Source organism: Herpailurus yagouaroundi, unplaced genomic scaffold (genome assembly GCF_014898765.1).
Source record: "Herpailurus yagouaroundi ecotype Mexico unplaced genomic scaffold, PumYag 213, whole genome shotgun sequence".
Taxonomy (NCBI): domain Eukaryota; kingdom Metazoa; phylum Chordata; class Mammalia; order Carnivora; family Felidae; genus Herpailurus; species Herpailurus yagouaroundi.
The window spans coordinates 13,705,352-13,723,736 of NW_024412444.1; the positions used below are offsets into that span (position 1 = coordinate 13,705,352).

At 46.0% G+C, this 18,385-nt stretch overlaps 1 protein-coding gene across 1 annotated transcript in view; it reads right to left on the minus strand.

The window, feature by feature from the left end:
- CACNA2D3 (calcium voltage-gated channel auxiliary subunit alpha2delta 3) overlaps positions 1-18,385 on the minus strand; it is an 864,056-nt gene that overhangs the window by 377,623 nt on the left and 468,048 nt on the right. The window lies entirely within an intron of this gene.

The window sequence follows — 18,385 nt, forward strand, 5'->3', positions numbered from 1 at the left end:
TGTCTACTGGAAAGATACTTATTGCAGAAATAATGACACCAACTGTCAATTAGCACTGCATTTAGTGCCACCAAAACGTTTGAGGTGCTGGAAATTCCCTTACCTGGAAGCCTTTCAACAGGTCCCTGGGCACCCTCTGCCTTCCCACAGAAGCTCAGCTGGAAGTCCTCAGGTGGCTTTCGTGCTCTCTCAGTCCACCCCAGGGTCTCAGACCAGAAGGGGGTTGCTGGCAAGCAGGCTAAAGGTAGGGCTTTGGAGCAGAGTTGCTTAACCTGCTCTGAGTCAGTTTTGTCACCAATAAAAGGGACATACTATAAGCATCTACACCGTAAAGGTGCTGCCAGGATCAAAGGAGATGATACTTGCAAAGCACTCAGCCAAGTGCTGCTCCAGCACCGGCTCCCTCCCTCTAGGAAGGCTTCCTGAGCACACGTGTGTGCTGGGCACTGGTCTGGCCACTTGCGGCACACAGAGGGACAAAACAGACACAGCACCCTGTTCTCGTAGAGTCATGTTTCTCATGGATGGGGCACCAGGCACAATTTGCCTCCTTGGGATATTTATATGGTACGCTATGGACCCAAAGTGCTGCCATTAAAAGGAAGCAATAACCAACCAAGATTACTGGTGGTCAGGGCTGGGGATAACATTAGATCAGAGAGTCAGGGTAGGTCTCATTGAAAAGGTGGTGTCTGGGCAAGGACATGAAGAAAGTGAGGAGGGAGCCAACTGGAAATCAAAGGGCAAAGTGTCCCGGGCAGAGAGGGCAGCAAGTGCTGATGTCCTAAAGTGACCGTATGCCCAGAGCCACTGAGAGCAGTGGATTGTGCAGAGGGCATGAGGGGACAGCAGTCGAGAGGAGGCTGAGATGAATGGGCACCGGTCTCTCTCTTGGGACATCAGCTGAAACTCAGCACAGCCTGGGGAGCCAGTCAGGTTTGGGGGGTAAATTTTGCCCCGATTTTTGGCAAAACCAGCCTCCGTTTTTGAAGTTCTGGCTGCTGTGTAGAGAACAGGCGGTGGAGTGCCTTCTATGAAGCCAATCTATCTGAAGCTTGGGATGAAATGTGATTTGATCAAAATTTAAGTGCAGGTATCAGAGCAACAGGAGCTGCAAAAGCACAGTTGGCTTGCAGGCTCCTGACCCCCAGAACACCGGGGCACCTTTCTAGATAGTGGGGGGAGGGCTGCTCTGCCCTCCTCTCAGTCCTGCAAAGCACCCCCGCCCCAGCCCATCCTAGGAAGGAAACCCAGGAAAGTGGGCAACACTGGTGAGATGGCGAACATACAAGCTGGGCTCGGTGTGAGCAAGGCTCTCCCAGACGGCCACCCGGCAGCTCCCGCTAGCAGAGGCACAGAGCCTCTGCCAGAGGACCCCTCTGTGGATTCAGACAGATCAGCTCGCAATCCAAGGACTCCCACAAGCAGGTTGTTGTGAGGCTTCCCACCAAACAGTCCACGGGGGAGTGTTTTGGCCAATGAGGTCGGGAAGCGGATACAAGGCTGCTTAAGAGAACTAAGCACTTCCCAACCCACTCCACCAGCAACACGTATTCCGGAACCTGCCGTGCCAGGTTCGGATCCTCCTCCCTCACAGCAGGGCCGGCTGCCTGAGGACGTTTGTTCCGAGCACACACCTGCAGAGGCCTGGCCCAGACTCCTGCAGACCCCAGTCTCTTCTCCATCACTGGCATTAGCCAAGCACCTCCCGCCTGCTGGACAACCCTGCCCGGGCAGCGTGATTTCTGCACCACCCCCTCCCCTTTCCTAGATGAGGATGCTAAGCATGAGATTCAGTCACTTGCCCAAAGTCGCCCCACTCAGAAACAGTAAAGCCTTAACCACCACTCTAGAAAAGAGAGAATACAAAAGCAACACTACTTTTCAAATCTCCTTTTTACGTTTTGCCAATACAGACAGGCTGCTCATCCGAACTGAGGAACATTAGCTATTAACATAGACTAGTTCATTAATGATTGTGAATGACCAAATAAATCTCAGTGTATTTTGCTGCGTGCCAGAAGTTTACTTCTGTGTATATGTTTATTCATGAAACAGGTAAAAGGAAAGGCTTAAAAACGTTTTTTTAATGCATCTGAATACTTTAATCTTCTTATAAGTCAACCAAGACACTACATAAGATTAATCCATATTCAGGGATAAAAAAGTACTTTCTATTTTCCACATGTGAAAACCTATTGCTACACCGTCTTGAATTCACCCAGTACAACTACGTTTTAACTACAGCAGAGGATTTTCACCGTACGAGTAGTTGTCAGTCATGGCAACAAGGATGAGGACATAGCATCGTGTCCCCCGCCGACTCTGTGCCCGGCCCTGATCTTGCTGGCACATCATCTCGTTTCGTTCTGAACGACACGGCAAGGTGTGCATAATTAACCCCGATATACAGATGAGAGGGACAGATCTGCCGGCACCCAGACGCCATCCTCTTTCCATCAGGTAGCATGGCTTCCCTACGCTTGCCCGCTCCCCAAGAGCCCTACTCAGTAGAGCAAGAGGAATAAAACCCAGGGAGTAAGAATTTGATGTGTCATTAGGCTGCCAACAATACTGAACTCATTCAGCAAGTTTCCAGTTATTGCTGGGTGTGCCTCAGCACCAAATCCGCTGGGCTTAGTGAGGCTGGGGCTGGGGCTCCGCAAACCCCGTTTCTGCTTTGCCAGCTGTTTCTGGCCAGGCTCTGCCAGAAGGGCCAGCAGGGGGAGGCTGTGAGGATGCAGGAAGGATGTGGGACTCGTTCCCTCCTGTTTGGTCCCTGTTGGCTTCTGGTTCCCAGCGCCATGGCTCCAGCCAGGCTCCTTGCCCCGGGCAGGGACAGCTCATTCCAGTAGCAGTGAACAAAGCTAGTTTACAGTTTTCCTAACACTCACTAAATCAGGTCCATTCACGTCAGAGACCCCAGCACCCGCTCCGCAAAACCCTTACCCCCCTCCAACCAGTGTGCCCTTCCCAGGGGTCTCTGTGCGAGCCCCCCAGGTCCTCTCCTCTCGACTTCCAAGTCTTACCTAAAAACCTCTCCTCTTCCCTTCCCCTCTCCTGCTTGCCACCACCAGCTGTGGGGTAGCATCTGTTGCCTGACATTGCTACTTCCATGGCATCCTACACTTCTCTTTTTGCCCTTTGTGGTCAACAATTCTTTTTTTTTTTTTTTTTTAATTTTTTTTTTCAACGTTTATTTATTTTTGGGACAGAGAGAGACATAGCATGAACGGGGGAGGGGCAGAGAGAGAGGGAGACACAGAATCGGAAACAGGCTCCAGGCTCTGAGCCATCAGCCCAGAGCCCGACACGGGGCTCGAACTCACGGACCGCGAGATCGTGACCTGGCTGAAGTCGGACGCTTAACCGACTGCGCCACCCAGGCGCCCCGACAATTCTTAACATGAAGTTCTCTCTGTTAAAATGACTGGCAGGCTTCTGTCCCTGACTGCACCCTGCCTGGTCCACTGGGAACACAACCATGTTGAGTGGCATTTCTCACTATGCTCCAGTGTGGACAGTCTTCACCCGTTGAGCCACAGAGGGGTTCTAGGACCCTCCTAACTCATCAAGTGTGGTCTGTGAGCTGCCTATCAAAATGTCAATTACAGGGCTGCCCCTACAGAGAGTGGGACCCAGGAAGCTTTTTTTTTTTTGCAAGTGCTTCCAACTGCCAACCCTCCGTTTGGACACACAGGTGTGGAGATAGTCTGACATGAGTCAGGATCAGAGACTCCCGGGTTCATAGCTGTGCACTCTGAGCAAGTGATTTAATCTCTCTGAGCCTGAGCTCCCTCACACATAAGATATGAGTGGCACTAGGAGTATCCACCCATAGGGCAGAGATAAGAATGAAATGAGCAGAAAAGTACTTGACTCTGGGCCTTGCGTGGGGATGGGTGGGGACGGGGGGGGGGGGAGGGACAGGAAGGAATGCACACTGTCCCCTACCTGCCTTGTGAAGACAGCGGTGTCCGGGTGGAGGCCAAGACCCCAGTGCCAAGCCCAGGAAAAGGAACAGCACTCGTAGCTGCAGGGACGGTGCCCATGAGGCTGTCTGAGTCCCTGACATGAAGTGATTTTTCAATGGCTGGCACCAGCCATGCATCAGTGGGCCTCGTTCCCAACTTGTCTCGTCATGTTCTTCTTGCTGGAGTCACACGATGTCTAATACCAGCAGAAGTAATTAAAAATAAACCGGGAGACGGCGAACCATTTCAACCCTTCCTTCAGCGGCAAGGAGGGCCCGCGTGAGCTCTTCCCGCAGAGACTGAAAATGCCTTTTCCTGTCATACCGTTGACTGCCCACGAGAAATGAATGTTCCTGCTATTTTCCCAAGACAGCTTTAGGATTTATCACCCTTGAAAAAATACAGCAATGACACACACTGACCCAAAACTTTCAGACCAAAATGCGACTTCAGACAGGGAAGGAGCGAGAGATGGAGGGAGGAAGGGAGGAGACAGAGAAACGTAACCCTCCCAATGAGCCTTGAAATAGAACAGCTGAGGGACACAGGGGAATTTTGGAACATTCGAAAGAAGTTAAAAAAAAAAGTCTACTACCTGCCTATTACCTACTGCCTACCCCCACAATGACATCAGTTATGATGAGCAGTCAATCCCAAAAGTGTATACCTAGCCAGGTCCGTACCTCGTGCACCGGTTCCCCATATGGTAGTCAGCACTTTGGAACACAGCTCACGTCTGTCCCTGTTCAAGAGCCTTCCGTGGCTCCCCACTACCCTTGGATCACAATCAAAACTCTGTACTGTGCCCATCGAAGCCTGGAGGCGCTAACACCTGCCTGTCCCGCCTGCCTCCCCCATGGCACTGCCCCCATGCCCACCAGGCTTCAGCCACCTGCTCTTTATCCAATTCTTCATGCACGCCCAGCTTTTCCTTTGCAGGGCTGTTGGAAATACTGTTCCCTCCACCCTTCCCTGCCCAGCTCCTTTTACTCACAAGTGCTCTCTGTAGGGAGACCTCCCTTGGTCACCCCATTCTCTGTTGCAGGCTATTGTTTGTCTCCTTCAGAAAATGCATCATGGATTCTAACAACTGGTCTTTTTACTTGTTTGTTATCTGTGATCTGTTATCTGCTCTCTAGGATCTGCCTGGAGCTGTCACGTCAGCCCCTTGCTCCTGGGCTCTGGTACAATGGCCTGGGACATGGGGGGCTCTCAGTACACATCTGTTGAATGAAAAAATCTCGACCCCACCCCCACCACATGGCTACTCCTTTCCCTTTACTGCCCTTGCCACCCTTAAGCCCCCACAGTAATCTGGTTCTGTGGTATGAGGGACAGAGCTGGAGTGCAGGTGGGTGGGGACAGGAGGAGCACCTTGAGACCTCCTCTATGAGCAGTATGGCCCAAACTCCTTCCCCAGTTGCCATGTTTTGGGTAAACCCCTTCTCCTCCTGACCAGCTCAAAAGAAGACAAAGAAAGAGCTTTGTAAAATCACTGGAAAGTCAGAAACGGAAACAATGTAGTTTAGGAAAAAAAAAGAAAGAACAAAAAATTCCTTCCAAGTTGCTTGAGACTATTTAAGGGCTGGGTTCTTAAAAGGATAAGGCCTGATTCAGCTCAGAAACTCTGCTCCCCAGAGTGGCACATGTCCCGTGGAAAGATAAGGAGAGAGGGGTGCTGGAGCTTTCCAAAACCCCCCTCAGAGCCACTAAGACAGAGCTAAGCCTTCCAGCATCTCCTCGAGGCCACTAGGGTATGGCTGGGTTGAGGCTTCAGCTTCCAAATTATGCCAAGGGAGGGAGGCCTGGGGCAAAACCCCCAAAAGATCTCCTTCTTGGGGATCTTTGTGACCCCAAATCAAAGGACAGTGACTTCTAACAGTGTTTCCAAAAGAGTTCCAAAGCCAGACCCCCAAACTGTTCTGTGATCAAGAGTTTCCCTTGGACCCCAAACCAGGAGTCATGTTTGCCCCACCCCTCCATGCCATCCCCACCAGGCCACCAAGGATCCTCCACGGACCCTGAGCCCTGGTCGTCTCTCTAAGGGCCTCAGTGCCACTGTCCTTGCTTTTGTCCTGGACGTAACCGATAATAGAACACATAGCACCCATAACTGAAATAGCATTCACCTTTGAAATTCTTTATAAAGAGGAAAATCATTTAGTTTCACCCAGACAGCTTCGTCCTGAGGCCACACATTTCCCATCCACTTCTCCTCTGCCTGTAACCTCAATGGGTGGTTCTGTGATCCCTAAATCTCTAACATTCTGCAGACCACACCCCCTATACTTGGGGATGGGAAGGCCAAGGAAATGAACTTATTTTCTGGGTGACAATGTGTGTGGTATGGACAGCTACTCCTGGGACCTATGGTTACTTTGTTTTGCTTTCCCCCTCAAAATGTCTGCATCCTGGTTCAGGGTACAGCCTCAGCGCTCAATGCTGGGTTGACATTCCACCAAATGCTAGTCATGGAACCCTGAATCATTGGGTAGCCTCAGTTTCCTCCTTTGTATAAAGGGGATACAACAGTACTCGCCTCTTGGGTTTCTGTGTGAATTAAATACATGTACAGCATTTAGAATGGTGTCTGATGCTTCGCATTCGGTGAGGATTCGCTCTCGTCAGCTTTGTTTACACATTTCGGCACAGGAAACCAGCTGAGGGCACGCTCTTATTGAGGACGATTCAGGCCCAGGGAAGCAGATGAAGCATCCTAATGCTGCCTGCGCTTCTCATCACAGACCCAAGTGAAGGACAGGTCGTGCAAGGATGTCTAACAGGCACAGAAGGGTCACTGGCCCTCCGTGCACCCCCAGGAGTTCCCGTGCGTGACCACTTCACCTACAGAAGAAGCGAGTTGAAACGTGGTTTGTTATGTGGCAGCTGCAGCCAAACATCCCTCCGGGGGTATAACACCAAGCAAATAGAGCGATTAGCCTTTAAGCAGGTTGATTTTGACAGGGATTCCAAGGATCCCATTTTATTTGGATTCGGGGAGTCTCTGGCTTGCTGGGTCTCGGCAAAGAGGGAACGTGATTCTCTGCAGGGTGTTGCCATTGTTACTCGAGTGACATGAAAGCTGTGACACTGCCATGTGCCCCTGTCACCAGCAAAACAGGGTTCAAGGGGAGGTTAAGTCTGACATGTATGGAGATCCCACATGCTGGGCACTGGGTCCGGCCCCAGGCTGCATGCCTGCAGCTCAGCCCCCTTCTGAATGGGCCCATCATTGCATCCTACACTCCAGCCCTGGTGCAGCACTGACATAAAAGGGGAAAACCAGAAACTGTTCAGGACAGAAAAGTAGAAAGCATGGCTCCGAGCAGAGGAGACACCCCACAGCACAGAGAGCGGTATTTGCAATCAAGGTTTCCATCCCTCTGCCATTGATTAGTGCAGTTATTCAAGTGGAAAAAAGCAGTGGAAAGGAAGGGGAAAGCCACCACGACCATCTTCTGTTGGTTAGCCAATGCACGGATTTCCAAAGGCATCTCAATGACTGAACAACACACTTAATAATGTCCTTAGATCAGGGGCTGGCAAACATACTATACTCTTAAAGGGCTCGACAGGTCTTCTGATAAGATTAGATTCTTTAAATCAGTTACCTGCCATTTTCTTACCCATTCACTCTGTCTTATGCATCAGGGAAGGAAATGATAAATCATTCGATGACCTTCTTTTTTTTTTTTTTTTTTTTGGTTCACTTGGAACTATATAGGTGGCAAGTATGACCATTTTTCTAATTTAAATGTAGGCAGCTTTATTTCTTGAGCAGGTCCTGCAATGAGTCCCTTCTACGTTGAAGAGTTCATATTTTATTCCAAGTATGTAAGAGCTGCTGTTAAGCTGCTAACCAATGGATATTAGGCAAAAGTAAATGGCACTCAATAAATGAATAAATAGCTCCTCATTTCCACTCTCAGAAATAAAATGCTGGCAAGGGACACATTGCCTGGACAATCATGATGCTGTCTTCAGACTCATAGTTAAATCACCAATAACACATTCCTTCTTCCAACTCATTCTAAAATGTTTTATTAAGCAGTTGCCTTGAGCAAGGCCCTGGTTAGGCAGTAGTTTTAAAAAATGACACCCATTGCGGTGCCTGGGTGGCTCAGTTGGTTAAGCGACCAGCTTCGGCTCAGGTCATGATCTCGCAGTTTATGAGTTCAAGCCCCACGTCGGGCTCTGTGCTGATAGAGCCTGGAACCTACTTCAGATTCTGTGTCTCCCCCTCTCTCTACCCCTCCCCTGCTCACACTCTGTGTCTCTCTGTCTCTCAATAATAAATAAACGTTTACAATTTTTTTAAAAAATGACACCCATAAGTGCCCTCCTAGACTGCTCCCCACTTCCTTCTGCTTTCCCCTTCTGGGAACCCAACTGCCATATTGTAGTCAAGTCCAGGCTACTGCACTGAGGGGAGTGGCCTCACAGTGTGGCCCTGGAGGACTAGCCCCACATGGAGAGAGAAGCCTTCTGGAGAAGAACCGAGACAGCCCCGCCAAGCTCCCAGCTTCATGCAGCTTCAGCAGTGACTCTACCTGACACCACGGAGAGCAGAATCACCATCCGGTTAACCCACAGAATTGCAAGAAATAATAAATTGTTATTTTAAGCCATTAGGTTTGGGGATATTTTACAGTATTGCTATGATAAATTATTTCCTTTCCTTTTCCCCTTCTCCTCACCTCTTCTGTTAATTCTCTATTGCTACATAACATATTACCGCAAACTTAGTTGCTTAACTCCACATTTGCAACCCCACAGTTTCTTTGGGTCAGCTAAGCACAGCTTATCTGGGTCTTCCGTTCATGGTTTCACAAGGCTTCAGTTAAGGTACTGATTGGGCAGTGTTTTCATCTGGAGGCTCACCTGGGGAAGAATCTGGCTCTAAGCTCATTCAAACTGTTAGCAGGAATTATTTCCTTGTGGCCATAAGACTGAGGGCACGGTTTTTTGCTGGCTGTTGGTTGGAAGATGTTCTCAGGTCCTAGAGGGTGTCCTCAGCTCCTTGCCAATGGGCTTCTCCAAAAGCTGCTTACTTTATCAAACTGCCACGAAGAGTCTCTGCCTTCAGGAAGTATCCGGTCACTCTTTAAAGATTTCCTGTTAAGTAAGGCTTACCCAGGATATCCTTTTTGATTAACTCAAACCAACTGACTTGAGACCTTGATTACATCTACAAAATTCCTTCACCTTCTTATATTCTATTGGTTCGAAAGTAGTCACAAGGCTCACTCATATTCAAGGTGAGGAGATTATACAGGGGGGAAACACCTGGAGGCAGGAATCATGAGACCACCCTAGGGTCTCTATGTCACACTTCTCATCAGGGCTGGGACATGGCGCATGGTGGTGGCACTGTTAGGAGATAGAGAATGTGTCCCCAAGGACTCACCAAACCAATGAAGATGAAAGATAGGCCTAGAGGTAATTATCATGCTGGACATGAATCTACACTTCCCTAACAACAATCCTGAGGGAGTCTGAAGTTTAGGACCCAAGCAAAGACAAGATAACCTCTCAGGAGAAGAAAAGAGGGAAAGCTCGGGGCAAACCCAAGACAAAAGAACAAAGCCCCAAAAGCTGGGAAATACAAGCCATGGCTGGGAAACAGCAACTACCTGTTAATCCAGAACTCCACACCTGTGGGCATGTAACACACAGGAGTGAAGTGGGCTGGGTGGAGATGACAGAATGGAGAGGTCATAGTCAAAAGCAGCATGCATCTGAGGGGGCCATCTGAGGGGGCAGCCATTTCTCAGCTCCAGCCATTTTTTTTTTTTTTTTTTTTTTTTTGCTATATGAGAATGTTGGATCCAAAGTGCCAAGTATACCCCTTTATGAGAGAAACTAAAACTTTAAAATTTTACATACTCTCTAAAGGAGTAAACATTTTAAAGTTTGTTTGTTTGTTTATTTATTTATTTATTGAGAGAGAGAGAGAGAGAGAGAGAGAGAGACAGAGACAGAGAGAATGAGTAGAGGAGGGGCAGAGAGAGAGAGGAAGAGAAAACCCCAAGCAGGCTCCACACTATCGACATGGGGCTCAAACTCACAAACTGCGAGATCATGACCTGAGCCGAAATCAAGAGTCTGGTGCTTAAATGAGCCAACCAGCCGCCCCAACTCTCTCCAGGTTGATTGATTGATTAATTTATTTTTATTTTTATTTATTTGTTTTGGAGAGAGAGAGAGAGAGACAGAGCATGAGCAGAGGAGGGACAGAGAGAGAGGGAGACACAGAATCCCAAAGACTCCAGGCTCTGAGCTGTTCAGCACAGAGCCTAACGCAGGGCTTGAACTCATAAACTGTGAGATCATGACCTGAGCTGAAGTTGGATGCTTAGCCAACTGAGCCACCCAGCACCCCCTCCAGATTTTTAAATGATGATCAGGAGTTGGCAATTTTTTAAACAAAGTATGAGTCAAGAAACACATACCTGTGCACTGGATTTGCCCAAAGGAGCAGGTGCTCATAAAATAAGCAGAGGGAACAAAAGTATCCCAGCCCACAGCAGAAGCAAACACTGTTCCTCAGGCTGTTTCCTACGGTAGCTGCTCCCCAAGTGTGCAGCATCCACGTCACCTGGCAATGTGTGAGGAATGCTCATTCCCAGGCCTCAGCCAGCCCTACCGGATCAGAAACTCCTGGCAGGAGGTAAGCAATGCATGTTGGAATAAGTCCTTCAGATGATTCTGATGTTTGCTCAAGTTTGAGAACCAGTGTCTTATGGGAAACACCTTCCAGCCTTAAGATCATTTTCCTCTAGACTGGGTCAGAAGATGGCGGCGTAGGAGGATGCTGGGCTCACCGCGTCTAGCTGGTAACTTAGACTCCACCTACACCTGCCTAAATAACCCAGAAAACCACCAGAAGACTAGCAGAATGGATTCTCCGGAGCCAAGTGCAGACGAGAGGCCCACGGAAGACGGGCCCCTCCCGAAGCGGATCACCTAAGGATAAGTGAACTGAGCCTGCCCCTCCCGCCCCTGTGCACCTTGCCGATCCACCCTAGCTAATATGCCAGATCCCCAGCACCACAAGCCTGGCAGTGTGCAAGTAGCCCAGACGGGCCACGCCACCCCACAGTGAATCCCGCCCCTAGGAGAGGGGAAGAGAAGGCACACACCAGTCTGACTGTGGCCCCAGCGGTGGGCTGGGGGCAGACATCAGGTCTGACTGTGGCCCTGCCCACCAATGCAAGTTATTCAAGACAGCACAGGGGAAGTGCCCTGCAGTTCCGCACCACTCCAGGGACTATCCAAAATGATGAAACGGAAGAATTCTCCTCAAAAAAACCTCCAGGAAATAACGACAGCTAACGAACTGATCAAAAATGATTTAAACAATATAACAGAAAATGAATTTAGAATAATAGTCATAAAATTAATCGCTGGGCTTGAAAACAGTATAAAGGATAGCAAAGAATCTATTGCTATAGAGATCAAGGGACTAAGGAACAGCCAGGAGGAGCTATTAATGAGCTGCAAAATAAAATGGAGATGACCACAGCTCGGATTGAAGAGGCAGAGGAGAGAATAGGTGAACTAGAAGATAAAATTATGGAAAGAGAGGAAGCTGAGAAAAAGAGAGATAAAAAAATCCAGGAGTATGAGGGGAAAATTAGAGAAATAAAGTGATGCACTAAAGAGAAATAATATACGCATAATTGGTATTCCAGAGGAGGAAGAGAGAGGGAAAGGTGCTGAAGGTGTACTTGAAGAAATAATAGCTGAGAACTTCCCTGATCTGGGGAAGGAAAAAGGCATTGAAATCCAACAGGCACAGAGAACTCCCTTCAGACGTACGTAACTTGAATCAATCTTCTGCACGACATATCATAGTGAAACTGGCAAAATACAAGGATAAAGAGAAAATTCTGAAAGCAGCTAGGGATAAACGTGCTCTAACATATAAAGGGAGACGGATAAGACTCGTGACGGATCTCTCTACTGAAACTTGGCAGACCAGAAAGGAATGGCAGAAAATCTTCAATGTGATGAAGAGAAAAAATATGCAGCCGAGAATCCTTTATCCAGCAAGTCTGTCATTTAGAATAGAAGGAGAGATAAAGGTCTTCCCAAACAAACAAAAACTGAAGGAATTCGTCACCACTAAACCAGCCCTACAAGAGATCCTACAAGGGGGATCCTGTGAGACAAAGTACCAGAGACATCGCTACAAGCATGAAACCTACAGACATCACAATGTCTCTAAACCCGTATCTTTCTATAATAACACTGAATGTAAATGGACTAAATGTGCCAAGCAAAAGACATTGGGTATCAGAATGGATAAAAAAAACAAGACCCATCTGTTTGCTGTCTACAAGAGACTCATTTTAGACCTGAGGACACCTTCAGGTTGAAAGTGAGGGGATGGAGAACTATTTATCATGCTACTGGAAGTCAAAAGAAAGCTGGAGTAGTCATACTTATATCAGACAAACTAGACTTTAAATTAAAGGCTGTAACGAGATGAAGAAGGGCATTATGTAATAATTACAGGGTCTATTCATCAGGAAGAGCTAACAATTATAAATGTCTATGCACCGAATAGGGGAGCCCCCAAATATATAAAACAATTACAAACATAAGTAACCTTATTGATAACAATGTGGTAATTGCAGGGGACTTTAACACTCCACTTACAGAAATGGATAGATCATCTAGACACGGTCAATAAAGAAACAAGGACCCTAAATGATACATTGGATCAGATGGACTTGACAGATATATTTAAAACTCTGCATCCCAAAGCAACAGAATATACTCTCTTCTCGAGTGCACATGGAACATTCTCCAAGATAGATCACATACTGGGTCACAAAACAGTCCTTCATAAGTATACAAGAATTGAGATTATACCATGCATACTTTCAGACCACAACGCTATGAAGCTTGAACTCAACCACAGGAAAAAGTCTGGAAAACCTCCCAAAGCATGGAGGTTAAAGAACACCCTACTAAAGAATGAATGGGTCAACCAGGCAATTAGAGAAGAAATTAAAAAATATATGGAAACAAACGAAAATGAAAATACAACAATCCAAACGCTTTGGGACGCAGCGAAGGCAGTCCTGAGAGGAAAATACATTGCAATCCAGGCCTATCTCAAGAAACAAGAAAAATCCCAAATACAAAATCTAACAGCACACCTAAAGGAAATAGAAGCAGAACAGCAAAGGCAGCCTAAACCCAGCAGAAGAAGAGAAATAATAAGGATCAGAGCAGAAATAAACAATATAGAATCTAAAAAAACTGTAGAGCAGATCAACGAAATCAAGAGTTGGTTTTTTGAAAAAATAAACAAAATTGATAAACCTCTAGCCAGGCTTCTCAAAAAGAAAAGGGAGATGACCCAAATAGATAAAATCATGAATGAAAATGGAATTATTACAACCAATCCCTCAGAGATACAAGCAATTATCAGGGAATACTATGAAAAATTATATGCCAACAAACTGGACAACCTGGAAGAAATGGACAAATTCCTAAACACCCACATGCTTCCAAAACTCCATCAGGAGGAAATAGAAAGCTTGAACAGACCCATAACCAGTGAAGAAATTGAATCGGTTATCAAAAACCTCCCAACAAATAAGAGTCCAGGACCAGATGGCTTCCCAGGGGAGTTCTACCAGACGTTTAAAGCAGAGATAATACCTATCCTTCTCAAGCTATTCCAAGAAATAGAAAGGGAAGGAAAACTTCCAGACTCATTCTATGAAGCCAGTATTACTTTGATTCCTAAACCAGACAGAGACCCAGTAAAAAAAGAGAACTACAGGCCAATATCCCTGATGAATATGGATGCCAAAATTCCCAACAAGATACTAGCAAATCAAATTCAACAGCATATAAAAAGAATTATTCACCATGATCAAGTGGGATTCATTCCTGGGATACAGGGCTGGTTCAACATTCGCAAATCAATCAACATGATACATCACATTAATAAAAGAAAAGAACCATATGATCCTGTCAATTGATGCAGAAAAGGCATTTGACAACACTCAGCAACCCTTCTTAATAGAAACCCTCAAGAAAGTCGGGATAGAAGGAACATACTTAAAGATCATAAAAGCCATTTATGAAAAGCCCACAGCTAACATCATCCTCAATGGGGAAAAACTGAGAGCTTTTTCCCTGAGATCAGGAACACAACAGGGATGTCCACTCTCACCGCTGTTGTTTAACATAGCGTTGGAAGTTCTAGCATCAGCAATCAGACAACAAAAGGAAATCAAAGGCATCAAAATTGGCAAAAATGAAGTTAAGCTTTCACTTTTTGCAGATGACATGATATTATACATGGAAAATCTGACAGACTCCACCAAAAGTCTGCTAGAATTGATACATGAATTTAGCAAAGTTGCAGGATACAAAATCAATGTACAGAAATCAGTTGCATTCTTATACACTAATAATGAAGCAACAGAAAGACAAAGAAACTGATCCCATTCACAATTGCACCAAGAAGAATAAAATAACTAGGGATAAATCTAACCAAAGATGTAAAAGATTTGTATGCTTAAAACTATAGAAAGCTTATGAAGGAAATTGAAGAAGATATAAAGAAATGGAAAAACATTCCGTGCTCATGTATTGGAAGAATGAATATTGTCAAAATGTCAATACTATCCAAAGCTATCTACACATTCAATTCAATCCCAATCAAAATTGCACCAGCATTCTTCTTGAAGCTAGAACAAGCAATCCTAAAATTCATATGGAACCACAAAAGGCCCTGAATAGCCAAAGTAATTTTGAAGAAGACCAAAGCAGGAGGCATCACAATCCCAGACTTTAGCCTCTACTACAAAGCTGTAATCATCGACAGCATGGTATTGGCACAAAAACAGACACACAGACCAATGGAATAGAATAGAAACCCCAGAACTAGACCCACAAAAGTATGGCCAACTCATCTTTGACAAAGCAGGAAAGAACATCCAATGGAAAAAAGACAGTCTCTTTAACAAATGGTGCTGGGAGAACTGGACAGCAACATGCAGAAGGTTGAAACTAGACCATTTTCTTACACCACTCACAAAAATAAACTCAAAATGGATTAAGGACCTGAGCATGAGACAGGAAACCATCCAAACCCTAGAGGAGAAAGCAGGAAAAACCCTCTGACGAAAGCAAAAATGAACTACTGGGACCTCATGAAGATAAAAAGCTTCTGCACAGCAAAGGAAACAACCAACAAAACTAAAAGGCAACGAATGGAATAAGAAAAGATATTTGCAAATGACATATCAGACAAAGGGCTAGTATCCAAAATCTATAAAGAACTCACCAAACTCCACACCCGAAAAACAAATAATCCAGTGAAGAAACGGGCAGAAAACATGAATAGACACTTTTCTAAAGAAGACATCCAGATGGCCAACAGGCACATGAAAAGATGCTCAACGTCGCTCCTCATCAGGGAAATACAAACCAAAACCACACTCAGATATCACCTCATGCCAGTCAGAGTGGCCAAAATGAACAAATCAGGAGACTATAGATGCTGGAGAGGATGTGGAGAAACGGGAACCCTCTTGCACTGTTGGTGGGAATCCAAACTGGTGCAGCCACTCTGGAAAACAATGTGGAGGTTCCTCAAAAAATTAAAAATAGACCTATCCTATGACCCAGCAGTAGCACTGCTAGGAATTTACCCAGGGAATACAGAAGTGCTGATGCATAGGAGCACTTGTACCCCAATGTTTATAGCAGCACTCTCAACAATAGCCAAATTATGGAAAGAGCCTAAATGTCCATCAACTGATGAATGGATAAAGAAATTGTGGTTTATATACACAATGGAGTACTATGTGGCAATGAGAAAGAATGAAATATGGCCCTTTGTAGCAACGTGGATGGAACTGGAGAGTGTTATGCTAAGCGAAATAAGCCATACAGAGAAAGACAGATACCATATGTTTTCACTTTTATGTGGATCCTGAGAAACTTAACAGAAGACCATGGGGGAGGGAAGAAAAAAAAAAGAGGTTAGAGTGGGAGAGAGCCAAAGCATAAGAGACTCTTAAAAACTGAGAACAAACTGAGGGTTGATGGAGGGTGGGAGGGAGGGGAGGGTGGGTGATGGGTATTGAGGAGGGCACCTTTTGGGATGAGCACTGGGTGTTGTATGGAAACCAATTTGACAATAAATTTCATATATTGAAAAAAAAAAAGACCATTTTCCTCTCTCCCAAACCCATTTCCTGTATCTACGATCTTGAAAACTGCCCACTATGGCATGACAGAGTCCTCTGCTAAATATCTAATGTTCAGAATAACAGAGAAAGAGGACTGCTTAGACACTGCACATCTCCTCACTTTAACACAATGCTAAATCACACTGGGATCCATGCAAACTTACTGCGCTCAACTTCACAGACAAATCATCAAGAAGAGAATGTGTACGTGTATATATGTGAACACCATAAAACTCTCCAGAATGCAGCAGGAGGGATGGAACCCTGCTATGAACTTCTAATCACAGAAAAATACTGTTTGGGGGTACCTGAGTGGGTCAGTTGGTTAAGAATCTAACTCTCGATTTGGGCTCAGGTCATGATCTCGCAGTTTGTGAGACTGAGCCCCGAGTCAGGCTCTGCGCTAACAGTGCTGAGCCTGCTTGGGAGTCTCTCTCTCCCTCTCTCTCTCTCTGCCTCTCCTCCACTCACATGTGCTCATATGTCCACTCTAATACATATATAAAATATTTTTTTTAAAAAGAAGACTCTCGGGGCGCCTGGGTGGCTGAGTCGGTTAAGCGTCCAACTTTGGCTCAGGTCACGATCTCACGGTCCCTGAGTTCGAGCCCCGCGTTCGGGCTCTGTGCTGACAGCTCAGAGCCTGGAGCCTGTTTCAGATTCTGTGTCTCCCTCTCTCTCTGACCCTCCCCCGTTCATGCTCTGTCTCTCTCTGTCTCAAAAATAAATAAACGTTAAAAAAAAATTAAAAAAAATAAATAAATAAAAAGAAGACTCTCTTGTTACAAAAGTCAAATCTGCTTCTGCTTGATAATACTTTATAAGTCAATGAAGCTCCTTTATGTAATGTTGAAACTTCCAGAATCCTGGTTCCAATTAATCCAAAAAAGCATCTGATTGAAAGTCAGTATTGTATCTTTGGCAAGATATGTTGACATTTGTGTTTTGTCTGAAGAACTGTGACTTTGAAGCCCTCATTCTATGCCTCTCCTTAGAAGTAAGGACATTCAAATACCAATATTATTGAGCAACTGCTATCCATCAAGTATCACCAAATGGGACAGATTCAGAGAATTCAGTATGTGAGACTTGTCTGATAACACATTTGGTCTTAATGAAGCTGCTTATGAAAAGACCCTCTCACTTTCTTATGTACGATGGTCCCAAATAAGTCAAAATACCCTTCAACATGTTATGAAACGTCATGGCACCAGCAAACATTCCACATGACTGCAAAATGTCTGTGGCCCTACCCATGTTTACTAGCACTGTGGCCTCCCACCCCACCGGGCCCCTCGGTCACTCAGCCACACCTTAGGAGTGTGCATTAGGTACCGGCCACATGCCCAGCATCGTGCTGTATGCTCCAGGGGTGCACATGTATCCAGCACGTTCTTCCCTTCACATGACTACATCTATCAAGGAATTACCTGTGGCCTCCACTTATCCCTGAAAACCCTCACCTGAAATCCTACATCTAAAATCTCCTTGTCCAACACTGAACTGCCATCTTATACGAGGGCTAGGTTCTAAGGTAGTGCTTGTTGCGGGAGCTGCAATCAGCCACATCGATCCCTGGGCATCCCTGAAGCCGTGTCACAGTCCCACATCCCCTGAGAAAGCCCAGCACAGCAAACGTTTCCTCCAGCTTCAGAAGTGATGGCTCTTTCTAAGGTTGAGCACCAGGAGAAGCAGTTGGCATCCATTTAGGGACCATGTTGTTCAAAACGTATGTATCTTTAAAATGCAGACGCACACTCAGTGAGGTGAGATGTCAGTGTTATCAGAGCAATGTGGGGACCAAGGATGACTAAGGGAACATGGGATGACACCTTGACATGTCACACTCCCTCAATGGCACACACTCTCTGGATATAGCTGAAGACACAGCGGTCATTTGTCTTCTCTTTCTTTTTGCCAAGTGCGTGTGGTTAGTTCGGTTCCAGGAAATTAAATACACAAAATAGGTAAAGCAGGACAGACTTGGTCTGAATGTTCTTACGCACTTATAGAGACAGTCAGAGTAATGCCACTGGCTCATGGGACAGGACAGCGCCTCTGTGATACCCCTGGGATAGCACCTTCTCTGACTGGCCTTTTTCCTATGAAAATCCCACCATTCAGGTGAGATAGAGATCACCAACTGCTAATCTGCTGATTGGTGCCCACTAGAGGAACTTATTA